Genomic DNA, 11,508 nt, shown 5'->3' on the forward strand with positions numbered 1-11,508 from the left:
CTGTGGTTTGCGACGATGCGGCCCTGTGTGCTAAGCACGTCTACAGTACAGATGTGGTACATCAGTGACGTTAACTAATGAAATCCTTCGTAACAAATCAAAATAAACATTCCCTGGATACAATACAAATGAAAAATTATACAATACAAATGGAAAATATAGAATACAAATGGAAAATTATACAATACAAATGGAAATTATACAATGCAAATGTAAAATTATACAATGCAAATGGAAAATATAGAATACAAATGGAAAATTATACAATACAAATGGAAAAGATCAAATATTGCAACGTTTGACATGCCATACAAAGTATTCTCAGAATACTTTGAAGGGATGTAATGTTCATTTCACTCCGCGGTTTGAAATTAATTTCAATCTCTGAATCCACTGCGTCACGGGACGCTGATTTAGGTAGACCTCTGGGGCACTGACTGATGGCTGAGCCAAGGGCTTGTCGGGACTTGTAACGACGACCAGATAGGAACTTTTTAAGTTTTGGAAAAACGAAAAAGTCGCATGGAGCTAGATCTGGAGAGTATGGTGGATGTGGCAAGACGATAACCTACCCCGACTTCAAAAATTGCTTCACAATCTCAGATGTATGTGATGGAGCATTATCATGAAGTAGACGAACATGCCTAAATCCTGACACAGGGCGTCGTTTATGATAATATTTCTTGAGCATGTTTAGTATAACATCTCGGTAATACCGACCTGTAACACTTTTGCCCTTCGACACCGAAATTTGTACGGCTATATCATCACATGAGAAGAATTTGCAACATAGAACCTTCTTTGTGCTTACGGTTCTTTTGGCAACTACAGGCCTTCTACCGTGTTTAGTTACCCATATTTTGTTTCCAATTCTTCTTACTGGTTCGAAATCGTGAACCCATGTTTGTCACCAGTAACGATGTTTGCAAATTGTCTTTGATTGAATTTGGGAAACATTTTGAGCAATTTCTTAGCGGTTTATACTCGAACCCATTTTTGGTCATATGTCAATATATGCGGTATCCATATGGCAGAAATCTTTCGTACTTTCAAAATACGCTTCAAAATGAAATGCATCCACGATAGCGATATGCCAATAGAATTGGCAATATCACGGATCGTGTATCTGCCATCACTTTCAATTATTTCCCTGACATTTGAGACATTTGCCTTGCCTGTTACAGTCACAGGTCGGCCAGATTTTGCTGCATCTTTGACGGACTCTGTGCCAGTCAAAAATTTCTTTCTCCACCTAGGAACTGTCTCATAAGATACCTACATGTATCAGACCCATAAACTTCCCCCAATTCAATGAAAATTTGCATTACCGAATGACCGAGTTTTACATCCGTTCTAATTTCTTTAATATTCTCAACCCGTTTCCCAACCATTTTAAGATAAGCAATACAAAATAGAGAGTTGAGCAAACACGGACCCCTGGATATATCAGAAGTGGGATCAGGTGGCTAGGAGGAGTAAGCATCCCCTATCGACTGGTCACACCTGCCGTGAGCCCTATATCCTGATCAGGTAAACGGAATTATCCGTAGTCAAAATCCGTGTATCAAGAACGGCCTAACAATCGGTATGAAACACGTCAGAGAGCATTTGATCCAATGATACGTTATATTGGCAAACTATATCGTTATAATGAGGATAGAATTTGAGAAATGCTGACTTTAAACCAGACGATTTATCAATTTAAATATGATTTGAGAATTCACCATTTTGGGTAATTTATGATCACCTTCACCACGATTCATTAAGATGAGCTTGACTATATGACAATCAGAGAGAATATTCTATGTTTTGTTGGTGGATACAGAATTTATTTCTCACGTGAGACATGATTTTAAAAATATTTCCGCAAGTGCGAATTTTTGTTTCTTATATTTTCTTCGGGTTTTCCTTAAGCACTTTTAGCTGTCCCTGTATTAACGTTTAAAACAATATTGCGCAAAAATAGTACCCTAAGAATTAAAATCAATATACTTGAACAACTTTAATACAATTTCATTTTGGATATTCATATAAAACACATGAAAATCAACGTAATGTAAAGGTTATCTTATGTATTGTGGATGAATATTGCGGAAAGTAATCCCGGGAGGTTGTTGTGAAAATAGCAGTGTTTATTCAATGGATAAAATCCCGATTAGAACAGATCCTCAGTACCCCTTACTTGTCGTAAGAGGCGACTAAATGGGGCGGTCCTTCGGGATGAGACCGTAAAAACCGAGGCCCCGTGTGAGAGCAGGTGTGGCACGATAAAAATCCCTCCCTGCTCAAAGGCCTAAGTACCGAGCATAGGCCTAAATTTAGCAGCCTTTCATCAACAATGGTGACGTCTCCATAAGAGTGAAAAATTCTCGAGTGGGGCGTTAAACAATATTCTATCAATCAATGGACACATTTCAGTTTTCCTGTAGAAAATGTAATAAAAATCGGTAAATACAGATTACTGGAGACACTCTTAAGCAGAAACACCATTGAAGAGATGCCCTAATACTGAAGAGTTCCCCAAAAGCAGACGAGGGGGAAATATGACCAAATACCACCGATTTCATCAGAATTATACATGTTTAGAAAGATATGGCAATTAAAAGTTCCATCACTAATTCTTCATTGGAGAATGTTTGAGAGAAATGTCGCTTAATACTGCTGCTGACGTTACTAGAAACAACATTTAAAAAGAAATGCCGTTGAATTCAACAGATACGGTGTTGGACAAAAACGTTAACGTTGCTTATTGCTGATGACTTCCCGAGAGGCGATGTTTGAAAGAAAGGTTACTGAATTCACAAGTGTTAGAGTTAACCTTCACAAAATATCACGGACTTCACCAGAAACAAAATGCTGGGAAATATTCCTTAGTGTAACCGGAAACCGCCCTTGCTAGAATTATCGCCTCTAGCTTCATTAGAAGCAGTGTCTATAAAAATGCTACAATCTGTATGGTAGAAGAAGACAATAAAACTGTCATTAATTGTGTCTACGAGAAAAATGGCGCTGAATGACGCCAAAAGATGCAGAATCTGTGTAAAAATCTTACCCTTTTGCAGAGAGCATAATCTATGTTTTCTGATGTGATGAGTGAATTTTCGTGACTTTTGACAAGGGGGATTATCCTGTTTCATGGTTTTCAAAATAAAGCAAATCGCTTTGATGTATAACATATAATATCTTGAGCATCACTAAAGAGACATTTGTCGAAATGTGCATCTTGTGCATAAATATTGGTGCCGTATACGTTTTACATTACGACCCCTGGGTCGAGGCCTCTGCTGGTGGACTGTTAGTCCCCATGGGTCTCTGTCACGTTTTGTTGTCATGAAATATAACAGATAATGGTACACTTTACATCTTTATTATTTTTACATCAATTTTGTTACTAATTATTACAAAAATAAATGAAATATAATTAAAACTCAGTCTTGTGATTGTCACTGTAATGGCACTGCGGTTGTTTCAATAACTACACTGGGTCCAGTTGGAATGGTGGCTCCGTTTGGAATTCTAATACGTTTCCTCTGGCTCCCACTCTTACTTCCTACTTCTCCTTGATTTCTTTTAATTTGTGGCTAATTTAAAGGATCTCAGAAGTGCTATAGTGGAACCTGTCTGAAGCAATATGACAAACTGAATACCTTACAATGTTAAAGCTGACATGAATTAATAAATACGTACACCTTTCTCATCTTATTCGCCATATTTCTCTCAGGTAGCCTAATTTACTCTACCCGTATATACCCCAAATGTGATTGTCACACCTGAGTGATTTTTCTAGGTGGACTCGACCAGTGCACATCTCCGATAGTAATATATAGGGAATGCGAAACAAATAAAATAACATTTTAAAACATTATGCTTTGCTCAAAATTACAAAATATTTATTGTATACCAATGCAACATTCCGAAAGTTTAGATAATTTAGAAAAGATGCAAAAAAAAAAAAAAAAAAACCCAAAAGCTTTTCTTGCATACTTGCAAGTGCATGCAAGTATTTGCAGTTTCTTATGAAATAAATGCGGAGAAATCATTTGCCAATTACATACTGATAGAATGGAATAAGCAAAGAGCATAAAATATATTATTTATATCAATTCTTGCAAAATACAGGTCCATGCCATATACATAATATGTAATGCACGTGGCATATTCGCCAAAAAAAAACTCGTATCAAATACGGACGTCTATTCAACAGGTATCGGAGATGTGCACTTACCAAAAATATTAGATTCTTTTTATTCTGATAAATCCACGAAACAAAATGATAAACTCCATTTGTATCTCGTTAGAACTTTACAACAAGTTGTCATTCCATTATACAGACTGCGACACACTTCACCCGTGCCAAATAGGGTGTATTCAATCGGGGAAGATGTCAGAGTCGAAAAATTTTCCTGTATTGAATGCTTGTCTGGTCGAGGTTTTGCAGTTTATAGAAATCGGAAATCTAATCATATACACTGAGCATCTGGTTGGATATATTGCGTGCTCAATTCAAAATTTATCGATGATCATATACAAACTTGGATATACAAATAAGGGAATAATGATCAAAAATATACATCTGTTTTAAAATGCGGGTATTACATTTGCAATCCATAATAAACAGTTGATTACACAAAGACACATATAAAAGGAAATGTATAAACGAAAATATAGTTTTATTGTTTCTTTGGGAACCACATAATTATTTACGGTCTCCGTATGTCCATATTCATTGATTGGACGAGAGAGAGAGAGAGAGAGAGAGAGAGAGAGAGAGAGAGAGAGAGACTGTCCTACTCCCATGTACAATATATCATTTCACAGAAGGGAAGAAAATTGATCACTGATATAATGGTAAGCTTACAAGCATTAACATTTTTAAACTATTTAAAAATTTGTTATTGAAAATATATTAAAAACTTACAGGAGTTGATGCTTATAATTGAATTCATTACAAATGAAAAAAAAAATATCAGTTTTAACTGTGCGTGTAGAAAATACTGACTTTGTATGTTAGAATAACGGAAAAAAGTAAATTGTCAAAAAAGTGGGGAGAGCAGACCAGCCCAGCCTCCCTGCCCACCCCAACCCCCTGTATACGTGCCTGAAACAACATCAATTCGTGTTGAAAGAAAGGTGCATATCTGCATTTTATTAAATTCCAAAGGAGCTCGGATTTATGTGTTCCCCTAGTGATTATTTTGTATGCAAGATTCGTTCCCGAATTTAGAATCATGCTTTCATTCAGAGCAGAAATAAAATCATTTTGAAGTACATCTTGTTTGAATGCAAATGTGGGGTTCCTTCTTTTAATTTCATCAGACTCATTTGAACCCCTCCCCCAAACTATGCAGCTTTGTTTTTATTGACATCTAAATCGGCATATGAATCCGGATATACATTATAATGTTTTTTCGTGATCATATAGATATTGATACTAAAAAATGTTGATACTCTTGCCTTTTGCATATCCTACTAATGCATTACAGTAGATTGACACTGTATCATATATAAAAAAAAAACCCACCTCAACACGAATTTTACTAATTGATGAATACTAACATCTTATCGAATACATTTGAATTTGAAATTTCGACGTACAGTGGTATGTCTATTTTCAGAATATATCCATTGCGCCAGATCTCCGAAATGAAAATAATCATTATGGTATGTTACAGAAACGTTAAAACACACATATGCTATAGTCCTGCAATGCATGCATGCGATTTTTCTGAATACATGTATTTATGTATTCGTGAATGAAGTTCCTACGCTTAAAACTATCTTGGCCTTTATGCATTTTGTTTTGTGATTTTGGTTTACCATTCCTTACACTGTGTAAATGAAGTAAAACTTTGTAAAGGGTGCAATTCTACACCATACAATTAGTATGCATGCAAGTGTTGAAAAGCAAAATGTACATGTAATAACCAGACATGTATCGTCATTTTTCATTGGGTGGGGGGTACAACAGGAAGAAAAAAATGGAAAATTGGATTCTTTAAAATTTCTTGCCATTCAAAATAATAATTAAAAAGATGAACGAAAACATCAATAAAATAAAACATAAAACCCAAACAAACCAAGATGTTTTATCCGCTGTTCAAAGTCCTAATGTGGGGGCGAAGGGTTGCAAGAGTCTTTTATTGTGTCTGCCTCAATAATTTCCCCCTACACTTTATTTTCTTCCATCGTTGGGGATGGGATGGGGTGGGGTGGTTAGAGTCCTCTACTATGAGTGCCTCATAATGTCTTCATTTTCTTAATTGGTGGTGGTGTGTGTCTTCTACTATTATATCAGAACTTTCAAGCTGGGGACAATTTTGGGGGGAGGGGTTGTCACCCAATATATTTTTTATTTGCATTACAAAATAACGGCCTCTCACTTCTGCATCTGTCGGAGCGGGTTCGAAACCCGCTCGCGCCGGTAAGTGAGAAAGTTTCCCAGTTTACTTTCGGAAGGTCGGTGGTCTCTTCCCGGATATATTGTATCTGGTTTCTCTCTTCCACCAATAAAAACTGGGCGCCACCAGATAACTGAAAAATTGTTCAGTGTGGCGGAAAACATAAAAAAATAATAATAAAAAAATAACAAAAAAGTGGATATTGTTATCAAAGGTGGGGGACAGACATTATTGGCCCCTCCCCTTGATTCTAAGTACTTTGACCTTTGTATTTGGGAGAGGGTCTGCATATATAGGCTATGCCTGTTGCCCAATCCTGTTGAGTTTCTCAATAAAATATGTTTAAATAAAAAAAAAATTATGTGCTTGATAACTACGCATATGATAAACTCAATTATTACATTTTGCATTACTACAATTTGCATCTGACGCAGAATGTAATAAAGCAAAATGGCATAGATATATAAGATCTATTAAGCGCCGAATTAGCATAAAATGAAGTAATTGAATTGAAAATAACATTATTTAAAGATATGTTTAATTTTTAATTATTGCGTGCTTTAAATGAATCAAATAAATCTGTATTATCAATCAATGAGAGCAATATTGAGTTACTGTTCCGTTATACATGTATTGAATTAACGATATCATTTGTCTTAATAAGAGCGCGATTATTACAAGATCATCGTTTGAATCTCTCTCTCTCTCTCTCTCTCTCTCTCTCTCTCTCTCTCTCTCTCTCTCCATACACTCGTGTAGTGTTGTATATGCAAATTATCTATGCACAAACAATTTATGTACCTAAAAGATTTCCTGATTTATAAATCTGCAATACTCTGACAAGCAAATCATACGGTATAAGGATTCATGCACAATACAGGGTAAATATTCTACTCTGATACTTCCCCTGATTGAAGATAGCTGATCGGCACGGGCTAAGTGTGTCGCAGTCTGTACAATGGACAATGTTGTTTACTGTTGGAATACAAATGGAGTGTACCGTTTTGTTTCATGGATTATGCTAATAAAGGGAGTTTTACTACTACTTTGGGTATTTTCGACAAGTGTACACGTACATCTTCGGTCCTTTACAGATATTACGAGTAGACCCAGGTAAATAATCATCCGCATTCGATGCTTTTTCATGGCGAGCATACATGACCATGTCTTCTTTTTTCGTATAGTAGCATTTATGTATTTGCATTTTGCTTGAAGTAAGTGTGAATGGTATAGATTTTATACCCTTTGTTTATTCCACTTCATCAATAGATCTAGATAATAGATGAAATATTTCTCCGCGTTTTTGTATAGTTTTGACGTATTTATTGCAAATGTACCACATTCACGTAAAGGAAAGGCATTCTATATTTATTTATCCAAAGCTTTTAGAATGATTTACTACTGTACGATATGTTTATTGTAATTTTGAGCACTGCATGGTGTTTCAAAACGTGATTTCATTTCTTTTTGGTGTCCTATAAATTAGTATCGGAGATGTACGTGTTACCTGTCGAAGCTACCCGCACAGGTAAATCGAAGACACTGATTGAAGTGAAGCGTAGCACAACTCGTACCCTTATATACCATGCGAACCCTGATACATATATTAATAATAGAATATCCAACTAATATGGCGGATTAGCAAATAAATATGGCGGACATATAGAATTATACTATATTTATTAATTCATGTCAGCTTTAAGAATTTCGATATACTTTTGACGTCCGTTACTCGTGCCTGCTACGCCCAAAATGACCAAAGCAAACACCGCAAACCAGTTCGAATACTAGAATTTAAAAATAGACCTTGCTTAGTCGGCAATTTCAAACCTGATTTAAACGTATGGGTGAATGTTGGGGATAAAATTTATCTATTTACCTGAACACAGATTTGGTAATGGACGAACGGAAAGCAGTTTGTGACAGTATCTACAGCCCAATAGCTAAGTACTTCGTTACTAGCTGGAAAATACGGATATATATTTAATTGCTGCGATAAATTTTTGAAATTAATTTCAAAATTAAGGATTATCTCCCTCATGCATAGCTCTATCCTTGAACGAATTTGGCTCCAGTTTTTGGCACTCTGGTTTTCCGTTTAGCTCTTACAAGTTTATTGTTATTTCCAATTTCCAACATTTCGACTTGAGCATCACTGAAGAGACATTAGTTGTCGAAATGCGCATCTGGTGCATCAAAATTGGTACCATATAAGTTTTACAAACTGATGTTTTACAGAGGGTTGTAGAAAACCAGTATGACTTGAGAAGAACAGTAAGCTAATAGTTTGGAGAAATTCATCGGTACGTGACTCAACCTACAAAGAAACTAGCAGCTTGAAACATATCGAGTCTGTAAGCGGTCTTAACTGTGAGGGATAAGCATTACGTGCTTAGTCGGTACAGAAATATTGTTTGCCTGAAGAAGAACAGCATACCGATACACATGTACATCAGACTTATAGTCAGGTAAATCAAACCAACAAAGTTATCCAGGTGATTGAATCTATTTGGTCCATGAGGTGATCACATGACCATTATTGGGGAAAAGTAAGAAGAAATGAAGGGAAACTTTGCTGAACTAGTAATGTACATATTAGAATTGGTTCTGAGATCAGTTGTACATTTACAAGATGAAATACTGCCATTCAGTAAATTGAAAGGTGACAGCGCTCTGCTATTTAGTTACATTTCCAGACCTTTCTTTCGACTAAATGGCAAAGTTTCATCCTGTCAAAGAATAATAATTGGATACAAATCAAAGCAACTGGGGTTGCCATAGTGCCACATACGAGTGTGTCTACGACAAAGCAGATATCATTATCATAGTTCGAATATACCATTGATAATAAAACATGTCTCTTTCACGGTGAAAAATACATTCTATCGGAGTCTACATTTGTACTTTACAAAATTGATTCACTATCCTGAAAATGTATGTCTTCGTAATCCAATTGCGACTGACAAATAGAATTGGGGAAAAAAGCGTGTTAATAATTATGACCATATATATATATATATATATATATATATATATATATATATATACTGGTCCTTAAGTTTGTTAAAATATATGCATGTATATGTGTTATAGGCCCAGTAGGGAACTAAAATAAGCCTTTTATGACGTATACACCCGCGTGAGATTTAGTTTCTTAGTGTGTTTTACATGTAGCTTTTACTTGTGAATTGTGAGGATTTGTTCTGTTGTTTGTTCATAAATATCGTAGGGGGAAATCCTTTAACGCCTTTTAACCACTGACGTTTCCTTTGTTAAACCTGCCAAAATCCATTACACGCGCAGTATCCACATAGTAGATGTGTTGGCAGGTGTTTCAAGGTAACAAGATTCCAATGGATATTGATAGCCTTTACAACGTCAATAACTATTTTAAGGACTTGCTTCAGAAATATGTGCGTCTTTTTGAAGTGAAGACAGTCTCTACAGTATGATAGATCACTAAAGTTTCTTTCAAGTTAACAAAAATCAAAACATTCGACACTGTTCCTGGGTTTCAAATCTTTCTACATAAAAGAAAATGTTAAGAAGAAAAGAATCCAATGTTTAGAAAAACTGATTCTATAATCATACCATTTCCTTTAAAAATGATCATTGTATATTTATTGGTACAACCCATAAATCTTTCTTCACTTTTTTGCACTTTGCGCCGATATTCTATTCCTATCAAATTGCGTTTAGTGTAGTATGCAGTAGATGAAGGCAATTCGTTTTGGGAATGACTCGACCAGTCCCAGAGATGACGCAGGCTGTGGGCGGGTTTTGCACACGGCCTGGCTATATTGATTGGTTGTATATTGTTTAACGTTCCTCTCGAGAATATCTCACTCATGTGGAGACGTCAGCATTACCAGTAAATGGCTGCAAAATTTAGGCCTATTGCTTGGCGGTTAAGGTCTTTTAGCAGGGAGGGATTTTTATCCTGCCACACCTGCTGTGACACAGAACCTCTGTTTTTGCGGTCTCATCCGAAAGACCGCCCCATTTAGTTACCTCTTACGACAAGCAAGGGGAACTAAGGACCTATTCTAACCTGGATCCCCACGGGGCGACCTGGCTATATACATGTGACAGTTTGGCTATAGTTCCTGTGCGAGAGATGCAAGTTACGTGCCTAGCCGATATTACAGATACCACAGAGACCAAATAAGGCGAGCTCCCCCTAGGAAGAACCTGTGCATTGTGTTCTCGAGTATTATAACTGCAAACTGTATATACCTACAGTCTAGGTGAAGCGCGATGAAGTTGACCCCCCCCCCCCCCCAAATTTTTTTTATGGCGTTTACGGTCAAAGTATGGACTGTTCTTTATCTTGCCCACGTGGACCGGGAACTTCGCTTTCATATTGGAAAGACCAGTGAACATGGCGAATTTTACCTCTATTTCTTGACTTCGTTTGACGTCTTATTTTTGTTGCCTTGTCGGGATCGAGAACTCAAACCGGATCTCCCGATTGCAAAACTAAAACTCGAACTATAAGTAGGTGATCTGTTGTCGCATAAGGAATTTTATCTCTGCATAGGACCCAGTATTCATGAGTCTTTATTAGATGACTTATTTTTGTACGAGGCAGAATTTATTCAAAAGCATGTAATTCAAAAAGGAGAGAAAAATCTTTTGCGGTGGCCTTCAACTCTACATTTCGGTACATCAAAAATCTTTTATACAACATATCATTGAGTCAAATGCTGTCTGACATGTTTCATACTGATTGTTAGGCCGTTCTTGGCACACTGATTTTGACTATGGATAACTCCGTTTACCTGATCAGGATATAGGGCTTACGACGGGTGTGACCAGCCGATAGGGATGCTTACTCCTCCTAGGCACCTGATCCCGCCTCTGGTGTGTCCAGGGGTCCGTGTTTGCCCAAGTATCTGCTTTGTGTTGCTTGTGGGGGTTATGAGATTGATCATTGTTCGTTATCTTCACCTTTCATAGATGTGGCGATTTACAATTATTGTTCCAACAAAGATGTTGCAATTTATAACTCAAATGATCTTGGAAGTTCCCCGTGACAATTTACTGAATATGTCGAATGTTTGAAGTATAGACTAATCTGCATTCAGTGAAAAATTCTTGAATGGGATGT

Source organism: Ostrea edulis, chromosome 7 (assembly GCF_947568905.1).
Source record: "Ostrea edulis chromosome 7, xbOstEdul1.1, whole genome shotgun sequence".
NCBI lineage: Eukaryota > Metazoa > Mollusca > Bivalvia > Ostreida > Ostreidae > Ostrea > Ostrea edulis.